Source organism: Vombatus ursinus, unplaced genomic scaffold, assembly GCF_900497805.2.
Source record: "Vombatus ursinus unplaced genomic scaffold, bare-nosed wombat genome assembly UNPS02014799.1, whole genome shotgun sequence".
Taxonomy (NCBI): domain Eukaryota; kingdom Metazoa; phylum Chordata; class Mammalia; order Diprotodontia; family Vombatidae; genus Vombatus; species Vombatus ursinus.
Genome location: NW_020954577.1, coordinates 23872953 through 23889561, shown reverse-complemented (window position 1 = coordinate 23889561; position 16609 = coordinate 23872953).

The following is a 16609-nucleotide window of genomic DNA, read 5'->3' as shown; positions in this document are numbered from 1 at the left end:
ACAGAGACAGAGAGAGAGAACAGGAACCTACAGACAATGTCAACATATTAAGAATTAGTCCTAGGGCTCTTTGTCAAATGGTTAGCTCTTAAAGAGATCTCTCATTCATTCAGTATTTAGTTATATTTAAGATCTTGCATTATAATCATTGTTACAAGAATGTCTGATAATCCCACAGCTGATTCAGTTAGGTGGCACATCCATTACAGCATACAGGAGAAAGAATCTTGTTCTAGGTGCATAAGATGCCTGAATTTGATTGATCACATAATGCATCCAGAGAAATACAACAAAGAGAGAAAAGTGAATGTTTTTTCCCTTTCACTGCCATGTTGGATTTTTAAAAAATACATATATATATAATGAGATAACATATAAAGTGCTTTGTAAATTTCAAAGTACTATACAGGGTGCCCCAAAAGTCTATGTACAGTTGACTTTTGGGACACCTGTATAAATGAGAGCTATTATTATTTTTATCAAGAGATAGTTCCTAAGTGCCTACAATATATAAAGCACTATGCTAAGTGATCTTCCCTATTTAGCAATTGGGTGTTATCTTCACAGGGCAGCAAGGTGGTTCAGTGAATAGAATGCTGGGCCTGGAGACAGGAGGACCTGAGTTCAAATTTGACTTCAGACACTTGTTGGTTGATTTATTGAGGGGAAATTACTAGCTGTGTGATACTGGGCAAGTCATTTAACTCTGTTTGCCTCAGTTCCTCATCTGTAAAATGAGTTGGAGAAGGAAATGGTAAACCACTCCAGTATCTTCACCAAGAAAAGCTCAGATAGAATCATACATGATTGGACTCACTTAACAGCAAAAAAGATGTCTTTACAAAGGGTAGTCAAATGCCCTGTTAGTTACTTAGGGGAATTTTTCCCTAGCACCTTACCCATAAAACACTACTATTATCATCATTATTACAATAGTGTCCCATAATCCAGCTGCACGAAGCAGACACAAGTGAGTATTACTAAAATGTACAGAACCAGACAGAAAGCTCTGTAGAAATGAAAAGCTATCAGAAAGTCCCCAAGCATCCACATTTACTAAGGGAATACATGACATCAGAGTGCAATTCCAATGGTCCATTCCAGCATTGTCTGACTCAAGAGAAAAGCAGAACAAACAGAAAAGAAAAGGTCCTGTTGACCTAGTCTGACTGCCTTAATGCATCTGCCCTCTGTTCCCTAGTTCTAATAGAAATATGAAGTCAGATGTTTATATTTCTTTTGACTTCCTGAGCTGTTCCAAACCAGGCAGGGCAGTGGGTGGGGTCCAGTTTTCCCCTTCCTGATCACTGATCAGCATGCTGAGCCCCTGGAGTCACTGTACATCCCCAAAACAAATCTTTGCAAAGGAAAAGAAATCCATTCTTTTCAACAATGGTTCAAACCTTGGGTTTCCTTTTTTTTTTTTTTTTTTAATCTTTCATTCTTGGAGGTGAGAAGGCCAGGTGACTGCTACAGTGAATGACAGAATGCCTTTCAGAAATGAGCTGGTGAAGTTATCAGAGGATTTATTTATTTATTACCAAATTTTCCCCACCCACCCAATTCTTCCAATGAGATAGAAAGAATTGAGAAAAAGCAGTGTTTTCAACAGAAGTTTATCCAGGCAATTAAGCACAATTCTCTGCAAGTGATTTTACTTTGTACAAATAAGTGGATGCCCTTTGCAGACGTAATCAGGTGCTGGAAGTAAACACTGGCTTGAGAAACTCTCTCAAAGGAACCTAACAGGATAAGAATAATGCAGGGAAAGGAATACGTTTACTGAACATCACATAGTCCCCATTAGGAGATTTCTATGATCACATTATTATGCGCTTTGTCTTCAAACAGAGACTTCTCTGCCTTTTCCACCTAAAAGCAGAAAAAGTACTCTCCATCCTCATTATCAGTCTCTTAGCTCAGATTCTCTCTCTGATGCGCCGCCGTTCCTTTTCCTTGGCGGTCCCGCTATTTTAAGATCTATCATTGTCACCTTTGTTGTAATAATGTCATATAATCCCGCCGCTGGTTGACACTCAGTATTCTGATGAGGTGGGTGGGGTGTACCTGGCAAATTTCTTAGCATATAGGTACACGGGTCCATATTTTCTGAAGCCCAAACTAGGAACACAAGGCTTAGCAAAGATCAATTCATTTGTGAAGCCTATTTGAGAATACACTTCATTTTCTTGAAATTGGAATTGTCCTCAAAAATTCAGTACTTTTCGTCCAGAGAGATATAAATGTACTGTCCAAGTTTTGAGCCTTGCGGCTAGTAGAATAAATAGGAAGATCAGAAGGATAAGGAAGGGCCTGGTCACATCACCCCATTTGTCTCTCTTGACCCAGCCTCTTCCTGCAAAGGCCAAAGAGGTGAGGAGCTCAAGACAGAGATCATGAATTATTCTTAAAGGCTCTAATTGTGACTTGTTACCATCATCTACTTCCCGAGCAGGGAGCGGAGAGGATGGTTTCATTTTGAAGATAGGAAAAATATCATGAGGATAGAGAATTGTATACATGAAAAAAGAGTTCTATTCTTTTCAAAAGAATGTTTCAAAGGTGTTATAAGCTTTGTATTTTCATTTTTATGACCCTTTAGCTTATTATTTACATTGAAAAATTATTCTTTTTATCAGGAACATAATCATCAATAAACACATACATTTCAATATATGATGCACAATCAAAAGTAGTGCATAGGAAACTGTCAACTTTTGTTACTTCTTTTTCCAAGGTTACAAATTAAAGTTAGCAAGATAATAACCGAAGTGCATCGAATCATAGTGGTAAGGCTGAAAGGAACCTGGGAGGCCATGCAGACATTCTCTTCATTTCACATATGAGGAACCTGGGGCCAAGAGAGGTTAAGTGATTTGCCCAAGATCACATAGGCATTAAGTGGTAGAGTCTGGTTTGAACCCTTTCTGAGCTCCTTTTTGTTTCTTGGATATTTTAAAAATGTTTTATTGATGCTCTAATTTATTATTTTCTGGGAACTATTAATTCTCATTGAAGGGAAAATTAGAGGTAGCTAGGGAGAAGGGGGATTATGGGTAGGATGGGAGAAAGATGAGAGATAAATGTTATTCTTGTTTCATGCAAGATTAATTTTAAATGTCTCTAAAAGAGTGGAATTCTTGCTTTCCCTTCTCAGATTTGGCAGATCTTCTGTATTTCTTTGGAGGAACACTTATCTAGGCCTAACAGAACTTTGACTACCTTTGGTTATATCTGTTACTAGATCCACTTTCTAACAGGAGTCTGTATCTCAAATATAAGGGTTCTTAACTGTTTATGTGTCATCAGTGCCTCTGGAAGGCTGGCAAAACCAATGGATCCATTCTCAGAATAACATTTTAAGTAATTGAAGGAAGCTATAAATTTCAGTCAGAAGTTAACAAAAATAAAGACGTAATTTTTTCCTTTGTAAGTTCATGGGACCTCTGAAATCTATCCATGGACCCCAGATTAAGAACCATTCCTCCAATGGGAAGAGTCAAAGATGGCACCGAGATTTGGACCATGGAGTATAAAGTGAATAGAAATTATCTCAGAAGCCAAGGAAGGAGAAAGTATCTAGAATGAGACGGTAGTTAATGAGTGTCAAATACTGCAAAAAGTCTAAGTAGGACAAAGATGGGAAGAAGTCATTAGGTTTGATGAGACAGAAACCATTTGAGAGAGGAGTTTTAGTTAAAGTGGTAGCGTTTGGTTGAATAGTAGGGATTGAACAGGATACAAGAACAGGTGAGTGGATAGGATGTTAGGAAGTAGAGATATCAATCAGAAACTACCTTTTCTGAAAGTTTTGTGATGAGATGTTTTTTAGTGGTACAGAAGCATTGAGAGAATGGTTTGGGGTTTTGGTTTTATTTTTAAGGTTTAGGACTACCTGACTATGTTGTAAGCAGAACAGGTAGAAATGACCAGAGACAGAGAGATTGCAGATGTGAGGGAGTTGTCCTGGAGGAGTCAGGAATGGATGGGTTTAAGGTAGATATGGAAACATTAGCCTTGCCCATGAGGGAGGGGCAGCTTGTCTTCTGAGTCAGAAAGGAGTAGGATAGAATGGGTCAAGATATTGAGAAGTTTGGAATGAACACTTGAAGGAATCTCCTGACTGATAATTGCATTATTTTCAGTGAACTAGGGAGGCAAGCTATCTGTTTTAAGCCCCCACTGAGCAAATTTCTAAACTCGTTGCCTGGCATTCAGGACCCTTCCCCAAGCAAATGTCGCCATATCTTTCAAGCCTAATGTATGCTACATACTAATGTAGCATATAGCCATACTAGATTGCATACCACCCCCCACCAAAAAAAAATATCTTGTACTTGGCTCTCTGCCTTGACTCACCAATTATTCTGACTGAAATGTGTCATCACTCACTGCTCCCAACCTATTTAATTCCCTACCCAAACTTAAAGGGTCAACTCAAATATCACCTCCTCCAGGAAACTTTTCCTGATATCCATAATCAATAATGACTTTTCCATACTTGCTCATATAGCTTTTCACTGGTCTCTTATTCATATAACATATATAATTTTCTATTATAGCTGTTTCTATGTATCATATCCCCTTACTAGAATCTAGGTGCCATGAGGATAGGGTTTATGTCTTATCTAAACTTTGTACTATACCTCGGACATTGGAAAGTGGTTTCAGCACACAGCAGGCCCTTTAAAAATCGTGGCTTTAAATAGCAGTTATATGTCACAGGTGTTGTGATTTTAGGTTTGAGGCTATGAGGACAGGTTTACGACACTGGCTATGGGAAGTGAGAGGAAATGGAAAAGAGTGGAATAGGACTGCTGAGTTGCAGCAAGGGCCCAGCTAATTTATGTGATGTAAATTTGTAGTGGGTTAAATTTGCCTTTTTTTTTTTAAACTGTCTCCAAGGACACTCAGCAGTCTGGGAGCAGAAACAGAGAAATCAGATGGGAACCAGGTGACACAGTGGATAGAGTCCTGGATTTGGAATCTGGAAGACCCAAGGTTCAAACCCAGGTTGGAATATCTTGTCTAAAACACTTCGTTATGTGGCCCTGGGGAAGTTACTTAACTTTACTCAACCACAGCTTCCTCATCAATAGAGACAAGACCTTCTACCTCACAGAGTTGTTAGAAGGATCAAATGAGATATTACATGTATTTTTTAACCTGTAAAAAGCTATGCAAATGCTAGTCATTGTTATTAGCATGGATTGAGGACTTACAGACTTGAGATGTGGTAAATTTAGGGAAGCAAGAGATTTTAGGGTAATACCTAGCAAGTCATAAAAATGCCTGGCCATGTGGTCAAGAGTAAGTGTGAAGGCAAGGGAAGGCAGGGAGGGGGAGATGGACTGAGAAAATAGGAATGGGTCAGAGAACTAGAGAGCAAAACCAAGATGTAATATGAGTGAGGAGGTGGGAGAGATAGAAGATTAAGAGGTTGTGGTCAGAGAATTAATTGAGTTTCAAAATTCAAGACCACCAACTTTATGGGAAAGTAAAGTCAAAGTGTGGTCTTAGATTCTACTTTCTACCCATCAGTGTGTGCCTGAAATTGGGGTGGGGAGCAGTGGGACATGGAGCTAGAGGTCTTTGGGATTGAGGAAGTGAAAAAACTGTTTGGTTGGAGTCCAACAACATGACACCAAAGGTCCATGGAAGAGAAACCTAGAGATAGGTAGATGGTAGCAATAAGGGTAGAGGAGCATGCGATCATGCAGTTTTATGAAAAAAGATAAATGTTAAATTTATTTTCTGATGTAAGGATGATAGCAGAATGGTCTGCAAGTAGCAAAGGGAAGCAAGGAATCTCCTAGTCCTGGGAGTGAGGAAGAGTGAATGATGAAGAAGCTCCCAATGAAAGTTTTCAGGATTATGCTATCTTCTGGGAGAGGGCCTGAAGTCAGGAAGACTCATCTTCCCAAGTTCAAACTTGGCCTCAGATACTTCCTAGCTATGTGACCCTTAGCAAGTCACTTAACCCTGGTTGCCTCAGTTTTCTCATCTGTAAAATTAGCTGGAGAAGGAAATGGCAAACCATTCCAGTACCTTTGCCAAAAAAATCCCAAATGGGGTCATGAAGAGTTAGACATGATTGAAAACGACTCACCAAATCTGGGAAAAGAAGTTTCATTCAAAATGAAGATCTGAAAGAAGCTTTTTGAAGTTTTAGGACCTAAGAGTTTGTTCAGAATAGACTGAGGTCATGCTTCTGACTCATATTGGCTGTGTGGCTCTGGGCAAACCATTTAACCCCTAAGGCTCCAGGCAACTCACATAAGTTGCAGAACAATTGCTGATTTGCATTGGTAGAGAGAATTTCTTCTTCTAGGAGCTTCCTACACAGATAAAAATCACAGGTTTCAACTTCTATACCTTGTAAAATGATGGACTGTAGTTACAAAGGGCACTCTTGAATGGGCCAGGTGAAGGGCAGGCGAGATCACAGTGAGCTTGGGGAAAAGCAAAATTGACTTGAATACGAATAAATGTTTGGGAAGAGGTTTTAAGGGCAACTTGAAGCTATGGAAATATTAGAAATGTTGGGAATGCCCTTGGTTGGGAATGCTTAATAAATTATCAATCCAAAAGAGTTAAAGTTACAAAGATTGATTGGCAAGTGATGGACCAACCAATCTGCAAATAGGCAGACTAGTATAGATGAAAATGTGTTTCCTATCTTGAAAAAAAATGCCCACCACTTTCATTGAGTTCTAATGAAGTGAGTTAAAAGCAATTAAAAATATTAAAGTATAGGTTAATAGTTTTGATACAAACTAACAAAAACACTTATTGAATTAAAGAAAAGTGAAATTTTCATGAAATTAGTTGCTTAAACTGCTTTTTTTTAATTCCCTTTTTGTGTTTTTTAAGCCCTGAATCTAATTTCCACAGCTTCAAGGCAGTCATTATCTGCCAGTGGACTCGTCCTACATGGGAGCCTCAAAATACATTCCTGCTATCATTTGAAAGAAAAGGGACATGACAGCTTATCCTTTTGTCTGGATCTTGCCCAAATTGATTTGGCAGGAGAGCTTGAGGTTTATTTTTCTAAAGGATTTGCTAATGGTCAACAAATAGAATGTACTTATTCCATTTAAAGGAGAGAAATGTAAAGCTCTGCATTTAAGTTTTGAAAAAATCAATTAATTGCACACGTCAAGTATTGAGGAAGCCTGACTTTAAAGCAGTTTGTTTGACAAAGACTCGGATATTCCTGTTGACCAAAACTCTGATAATGGAACAACACCAAATGGAACATGGCTGCTGAAAAAGTTAACATAATCTAGTTCCATTGTTCTCTGCAATGATCAGGCACACTTGGAATGTTATGCTCAGTTTAGGACATTGCATTTTAAGAAGGATACTGAGAAACCAGAATGTACCTAGAGGAGGGGATTCAGGATAGTGGTGTTTTTAGGACCTGTCATGAATTAGGAATAGTTGAAGGACTTGGCAAATATTTAACTTAGAATACTAAAGGGAGACCTTTAGTGGACTCCATTAGGTCACTGTGGTTTAGAGGTAAGAGCGCTGGATTCTATAGTCACAGCAAATGAGTTCAGACGCTGGCTCTAACATTTATCTTCTGGGTCAGTCTTAGACAAGTGATTTAAATGCTCTGGGCATCCATTTGGTTATTTGGTTTTTTATCTGAAAAATGAGGGAGCTCCACTAACATATATATTATATGTATGTATAAATATGAATATATGTATGTATGTGTATAGATGTATATATCACATATTCTCTCTCTTTCTCTCTCTCTCTCTCTCCCCCCTTTATTCCCTTTCAGTTCTAATTCCTCTAATCTTCTGTCTTAAAATATTTGAAAGGCTGCCATGTGAAAGAAGTGCTATGTGTTGCTCCAGAAGGTAGACCAATGGGTAGAAATGACACAGAAGCAGATTTTGGCTTTTTTATGTAACATGGCTGTCTCAATGTGGTTCACAAGGAGGCAAGAAGGAACATCTATAGCCTCTCCTTCCCTCCACACCCCCCCCAACCCTTTTCCCAGGGAAACTTTAATTCTTGTCAGGAGAGGAAGCAGGAGGGCAAGAGGCTGGCTACTCTGCTTTCCTCAGAGAGAGGGGGGAGCTGTGCAAGATTTTGCCTTAAATATTGTCATTCTAGAGGAAGTAACTACAAGCAAAATTCCTGATTGCTATTGCTTAATGGGAAAGGGGGCAGGGCTAAGCTTTATATCCAAGGCTTGACCCCTTCCCCACCAAATGCCAGTCCCCCAATGAATATACACAGCAGATAGCAAAAACAAACAAACAAAACCAACCTCATATATCTAAATCAACAGCAAAACAGATATTAAAGAAAACAAACAGATGAGAATATATCCGAGACAACACAGAGTGAAAGAGCCCTCCCATTAAGAGTAAGATAGCTCAGATCAACCAAGAGAGAGAATTCTAGATTTCACCTAAGAAGTAATTCCTAGAAGTCTCTAGAGCAGTAAGTTGAAGATAAGGACATGATAGAGACTTCCAGCTTCTCTCATGTTGGCTTCTTCCCAAAGTCTTTCTCTCCTTTCAGTGACCTGAAGAGAGGTTGGAATAAGTCTCTTTTCTCCTGAAGCTGGAAGGTAGAAGAACCCAGTATCTCTCTTCTTTCCCATTTTCACTAACTCTGGCTCACCCAGATTAATCGAGTAATCAATCTCCACCAATAAGCAGAAAATCCCATACAATTGGCCTATAAAGAAAAAAATCTTAATGATTACAACTGTCCAAAAAAAAATGCTGTATCTGGAGTTAGAAAACACTTCAGTTTGAATCTTACCTCTAACACTAGTAGTTGGGTGACCCTGGGTAAGTATTTTATTTCTCTGAGCCTCATAAAATGGAGATAATACCACCTGTCTCATTACCACCTGTCTCACTGGGTTGGGTTTTTTTTTGTTTATTTGTTTGTTTGTTTTTAATATCTTATTTTTTAATTACATGTAAAACAATTTAACATTATTTCTAAAAATTTTCAGTTCCAAATTCTCTCCTTCCCGCCTCTCCCACCTCCTTGAGAAGGCAAAAACAAATTTGCCTAGGCTATACATGTGCAGTCACATAAAACGTATGTCCATATTAGTTATTTTTTGAAAGAAAATGCATTCTAAAAAACCATGAAAAAATAAAGAAAATTAAAAATAGTATACTTTGATCTGCATTCAGATTCCATCAGTTCTTTCTCTGGAGGTGGATAGCATTTTTCTTTGTGAGTCCTTTGGATTCATCTTGGATTATTGTAACACTGAGAACAGTTAAGTCATTCACAATTCACATAACTTATTGCTGTTACTGTGTACAATGTTCTCTTGGTTCTCCTCACTTCACTATGTATCAGTTCTTGTAAGTCTTTCCAGGTTTTCTGAAATCATCCTGCTCATCTTTTTTTTTGTTTCTTTTTTGTAAATTGTTAAATGATATCTACTTAGTAGTTTATTTTTCCCCAGTTCCATGTAAGAATAATTTTTAACATTCGCTTTTAAACCTTTGAGTTCCAAATTCTCTTCCTCCCTCCCTCCCTCCCCACTATCCTCAGTGAGAAGGCAAGCAATTGGATATAGGTTATACATGCGTGGCCATGCAAAACATAGCCATAATCTCACTGGGTTGTTTTGAGGAACAAATAAGATAATGCGTGTATCTTAGTCACAGAATCTCAAGGATTTGAAGAGATCTCAGAGGCCCTAACTTACACATGAAAAATAGTTCCTACAATATACGTGGTAAGAGGTCAGTCAACCTCTTCTTAACAACTTCCAAAGAGGGTGAACCCACTATCTCCCAAGGCAGTCCATTTCACTTTGGGACAGTTCCATGCTTAGGAAGTTCTTTCTTTACATCAGTGTTTTGTAAACTTTAAGGTGCAATGTAAATGTCAATTGTCATTATAATCTTTTGAAATAATAACAATCCTGCCCCCTCTTCAATCGCAGGGAGGCAATGTAGTACAATGGAAAAAGCTCTTGATTTGTAGTCCGAGGACCTTGGTTCAAATCCAGTCTCTGATGCTTCCTGCCTGCTTATTGCTCAACCTGAGGTGAGTCATTTCACCTGCCTCCTCATCTTGAAAAGGAGGCGGCTGGTCCCTTCCAGCTCCAGATCTATGATCTTAGGACACTTAAGGCAGTACCTCTCTGGGTCTCAGGTTCCTCACCTGTAAAATGAAGAGGTTGGACTAGATGATCTCTCAGGTTCTATCTGCTCTAAATCTATAATCCTATGTGTTCATGAAGGGGTAGATAAGCATCTGTTTTGGCTGTTTAAGAAGGGATTCTTGCTTTCGGTGGAATGTTGGGCTATCTGACCTCTGAAGTCCCTTCCAACACTAAGATTCTATGAGTTAGCTGATTCTTAACGCACAAATATACATAGCTGTTACATTAAAGCTGAAATACAATTTTAGATATTTCCACATCATTGCTGGTTTTATGAGCCTTTTTTTGCCTTTACCTTCCCCCCAAACATAACCTGTGAGAACTTTTCTTAATTTATAACTATAGGAAGAGTATAGGAAATACTCATTTTTCATTAGTGGCCGTGAACATCCTGAAATCTGTCTGTCTGTCTCTTATCTCTATCATCTCTCTATCTCTACATATAGGTATATACACACACATGTATCAGATACATTCATAATCCATGTGTGTTCATGCACAGATCTATATTTTATGTGGATAAGTATATACATACATGAAAAGATGTCAGATCCATTGTTCATATTTATTGTCCTGAATAGTTTTGATATAGTTTTTAGTGTAAAATTTGCTGAGGGAAGGGGAAAATATTTTGAACAGCAATGACTTTGCAACTCCACAAATGAAAATATGTTCTCTTTTCCTCTATGAATTCCTCTTGCTCATGAACCCGTGTGTTTTTAGTGAGTTGGGGGGTAATCTTTCATTTGTATGGGACAGCATAATCAACTGTCATGAAAATTACTGAGAAATCTCAAAGGAGTTGTAGGTAGTGGAAGATGTGTAAATTATATAGTTGTCAACTTTTTCTGTTTTTATCGGAGTCTACTGTATTTCAGTGGAAAGCAATGTGGTCTTTCTTTATTTCGTTCTTTTTTTTTTAATTCCACAGTTCCCTTGTTATAAATTTTAAAATATGAGAGGGCTTGAAAATGGGTTATGAGGAGAAAGCTTCAGCGTAAACAAAAGGAAGATGGAGTAGCATTCTTGTCAGTCATGCAGTGAGAACTCGACACAAACAAATCTACATAGCATCTACACATAGAAATACTGGCTTTCTTGGAAGTCTTTTTCATTAGCTTAAAGGGCATTTAGGAAATGAAAAAAATCCCTTTAGAGGATATACATATACATATGTAGGATATGTATACACACATATGTATATGTGTATGTGTGTGTGTGTGTGTATATATACATACATATATATATATATATATACACATTATATCTTTGTTATGCATTTTACTTTGTGGCACTGGTATAGCATGGTCTGGGTCCCACATAATTGACCATCCCCTTCTAGAACTCTGGAAACGTAGAGCAAAAGGTTAAGGAAATCAGCATCATGTGCTGGCAATGACATTTGTCTTCTCTTTGAAGATCCAGGCTTTGGTTTGAAGATTTCCCTCTTCACCCTCCACCTTAGAGAAGTTTGAACAACCTTGAAAAATAGCATGGTCAATGATAGATATCATTATTTTCAGTCACACTTAGGAAAACCAAAAAAAAAACAACCAGTCAAACCCAACCATAGCTCATGGAGCTGTAATGAAAACAAATGTCATTTTTCCCTTGGTAGAATCAAGAATGTTCACCGGGGGAAATCATCTGAGGGTATAATCTAAATTTGAGAGTCCTACCTTCAGAAGTAGTTTAGGGAAAAAACTGGTATGCTCTTTCCTTTTTTTTTTTTAAATAGGCTCAAAGTTATTTTTGCCAAGTGATGCAAAATGGAAAATGGACAGTTGCTGCTAGGCACTTTGGCTCCTTCCTTCAATCTCCTGCCCTTGTTATCTTGCTGCAGTGTGTTCCTGGCATCCACTTGCAAGGTAACCATCGACCACTTTTCCATAAACAGTAGCATTTGTCAGCAGATGAGAATAAAATTCTCTTTTACCTCAAGGAAGATGGCTAATCTGTAAATACATCTTCCCTCTCCTTCTGTCATAAGATGAATAGATGATCCCCAAATCTATGAATTCACATCAGTGACTGCTTAGCATTACTGTTTTTTTTTTTTACCCTTTACTGGGCACATGAATCCTTAAGAGCATCTAATTTTTTTTTTAAATCAACAGAGCTCTTCAAAACAATAGACTAGTTTCTTTGAAATAAGTGTCACGTATGAATTTTCCAGTTAGGACATCTCATACAGCCTCCCTATGTTAAAAAAAATAATTCTATACATTTCTAGCATGGATGTACAGCCTTGATTCCATACATAGCTGCTAATAGCTAAACCATTCTGGGTTTTTTTGTTGGTTTTTTTTTTTTTTTGGTGGAAGAGAGTAATGGAGGTAGAGGTAGGAAAGGGGGGATGCTTTTTGGACAATAGGCATGTAGAATATTGACAGTAACAGGACATCTTGTTCTGTATTTTGTTTTAGCATGTGGGGGGAATAATAATTGTATTCAGACTTTAAATGGCTTGGGTTATGCAGTTCAGAGCACAAGCACCTGCAGCAAATTAATTTGTTGTAGCACATTAATTATCTCATAGCTTCTATTTAAGCTGCAGCTGTTGCTATTATGTTAATAATATTTTTTATCACCACTGTATACAACAGGTTATGGCAATAATAGAAATATCTCTTGGGGAGGTGTGATTTTTTTTCCTCCCCTGTTTTCAATCTCTCAGTGTGAGTAGAGAAAACTGAAATTTAGGCAAACAAGTCCCGAAGTGCCTTATAATTTTCTATTTCTTAACTGATTTGTAAGAGAATGGGCAACTGAAATTAGAAAAGAATAAGCCCACATAAAGATGGCGCGTGCAGAATTTGTGAAAGCGAAAAAGAAGAAGAAGAAGAAGAAAAAGAAGCACACGGAACACCGCAGTGCTGGGGTGGTGAGTGTTCAGATGGGGGCGGGGAAAATGCTGCAGTTTTCATGAAATAATAAGGTGGAAAAAAAAGGCATACAAAGAGTAGGTTTTTCATTGTTTGTAAAATATAAACACAGATGAATTCTGTCTTTGGTTTGTTCATGCTTTTCACTCTGCACAGCAGGGATGTTCTTAAGAAGTTGCCCTCTGCGAAATTTCACTAAATGGGAACCGTGGACCCTGCATGATGTGATTATAATCACACCAGCCACCCCTTTTACATAATTTTTTGTTTAAGATCCAGTAAGACTCCTTGTTTTTAAAATATAGAGACAAATAGCCATATAGATATGTGTATATGTCGATTAGACTGTGGTTTTTGTGTCCCTACTGCCAAGTGTAAGCTGAGACTAAAACCAGTGATATCTCATCTACAAATCTCAATGGACTCAAAAAACAATATGAAAATTTTTAGCTGACAAGAACATGTCTGCTGCTTGCAGTCACTGCAATAGCTCACCATGTTGCCTACTAACCGAAAGATCAAAAATTATCGATTTCATGGCGCTGCGTGCTCGGGATAGAAAGGCTACTTTAAAATTTGCATTGTCTAAGAAATGAATTAAAAGAAAAGGATCATGATTTTGGAACACTTTGGAATCTAAAAATGGCTTGATGTTTTAATCTTATCAATGATTTACTATAATTCTATTATTTTTGGCAGCTGGAGTCCAGAAATGATTTTTTTCGATGAATTTAGGATTTTGCCGCAGTATACATCTGCAGTCCCAGAATCCTCCGGTAAGATAATCCTTCTTGCGATGGGGAAACGCCTTTAACCTTTTCGTGAATGAAAAATCTGCAACCATTTTGAAATAAAAAGGGGGCCAGAATCATGATTTCTAAGGGATGGGGTGATATTTATCTTGTAGTTTAGAAATACTCAAAGATCCTCACCATTTTGTGTTTTGTGTATCTCAGGCGATGCGTCCATTGCTCATCCTCTACTTTCAATGGTGGTCATAAATATTTACTCGTTGGGTCTGACTAGGACTGTTGCTTCAGTCTGCTGAAGAACTAGGGGCATGAAGCAATGAAATGTGCTGTGTGTTCTTTGTATGATTATAGAATTGCCATTGCTATTGCCGCCATTACTGCTATCCCATTTATCAACACCTATCTCGCTACACTGAAGACCAAACACAAGTTTTCACTGTAACTCTCCATTGAATTTGTCCAGTGGATCCTTAGATTACTCCTGTGTATGAGTGTAGTCAACGGTCTAGTTTGATAAAAGGTATTTACAACTACTTAGTCTGCTCAGCTGGAAATAAATCAAAAGATTAAACTGAGCCCTGAGATGATGTATTGCAAATCAAAAGTCGCAATCCATACATAGCCCACTTGGTGATATGCTCAATGAAAAGCTTGTCCTGATGGTTGCTTAATATTTTCGGTTTTGCCATAAAGCAAGGACAAGGGCAGTTTCAACAAGGAAACTTGGCCTTCTATTCTATGCAGGCTCAAGTGTTTGTTGGCAAAGCCAGTATAATGGTCTTACCTTTGCATTGAATCTTAGTAGTCTTCTTCATTTAGATATTAGGGTTGGAGTGCTGCCCACAGGTAAGGACAAGGGGACTTCTGCTGTGAAGATATAGAGAGGGAGGTCACGCCTTGGCTGTTTTTGCTAGGGATTTGTGACTCAATAATTCTTTTCCCTGTAAGTCTGACTAAATACATGAAATATGAACTGACTTAAGGTATACAATGTGAGTAATCAGCGGTCTTTTTTTTTAAAATATAGATAAGATATTTATTTCTATGGGATTTAGCTGTCCTAGCTCAAAACGGATCTTTTGCTCATAATGTTGGCTGAATTAATGTTTATTTCTTTTATTTACAAAACAATCTGGATATTCATTTGCCTACTGGTGATTAAAAGACACGTTTTAGTAACAGAAGCTTTACACTCATGTTCCACTATAACTACTGCTTGATAAGCCAATAATCAGATATTACGATGAGTAATGCCTCCATGGTGAAATCAGCTGGAGACATTTTTGGTTTCTATAAACACACCCTGAAATTAAGAACTTAACGGCTGCTGAAGATTCACAAATTGAATTAATTTATGTCAGATACAAGGGACTGGCTCTAGAATAGAAAAGTGAGTAAAAATGAGTCATGTGCATTTCTGAAACAATTGTCCACAGCCAATAACAAAATCATTTTAATATCACTTATTTGACTGACTAATCTTATATTTTGACCTCTGATATTCTCCCTGCCATCATAACAATATCTATCTTCATTCTACGTTATTTATGTCCTATTTTCAAGGAAATAATTGGAACCGCTACTGTCAAATTCAGCTAGCTTGTTTTACTGTGATCATGAATAATGGTTCTTTCATAATTAGAGTTTGATTGAAATAAATAATCATTTACTTTGTCACTGCAATGTTTCTGATTTATATTAACAATCAGTATTTATTTAGGCTCAAGAATTAAAGATCATATTCCTGCAGTTGGATTAAAATACTCAAATTGCAGAAGCAGACCATCCATTTGTACACCTCTTTGGAGAAAAAAGTGTAAGTGTGTGGGTTTTTTAGCTTTTAAATGGCAATAAAAGGAAAGAAAGTCATCTCTTTCAATGTAATAGCTTGCTGCATTTAGAAATGATAAACAACATGTAAATGGCATGATTTCTTTAAAAAAATCATTCGGTGTTTATTCAATGGTCTTAAAAATGTACATGATTCAAGCAAATTAATCATAATATTTATATTTAGCCTGGGATAGAGGATCAAAGATTTGAGAACAGGATTTTGATTTGTCTTAAACTGTCAGGAACTTTGCTACTTTAAAAAAAAATTTAAAGGAGGTGCTATATTTCATTTTGCTCCATTGGAATTATGACCAATTAAGTTTATCTCAACCTACTATTTATGCTTATCTCTTCTTTAGCATCTGTGATGTTATAAGAAGAATCTATAGAACTCTGGGCAAAGTCACAGATACAAACAGGGAGAACATTGTTCCAAGCAAGGGATTTAAGTCATTATCTGAATATCATCTTTGTGGTTAGGTTTTCTCCATTGCAGAAACATATGTTTGTCTGAATGGTATTTGACATAAAAATAGAGAATGTAGCAAAACTATCTTTAGTGCAGTCACAAAATAGATGTGTTTAAAGAACAAATCAGCTCTGAAATACTCTGAAACTACAAAAAACTATACCATGAATTCATCCCGCGAAAGTGAATAACTAGATTTCCAGAGTACTACCTATGTGCAAAGGACCATTGTTTGAGTGCATTAATTATAGTTTTGTATTCTATATAGCCACTAAGATAACTTTTGTTGCTTGTCTTTGCATTCGCTTCTTTGTGTTTTAGATGGGGGAAAAAAGGTCAAGACAAAAGATTATGAAAAATCATTCTATCATATGATCCAGCTTTGACAAATACATTGTTAGATTACTGATGGATCTCCATTTTTTCCTTGGAAATGCCCCTAATTTCAGCCTGTCACAACAAATTAGAGGAGATAGGTCTTTTGGAGGGGGATGTGTGTGTG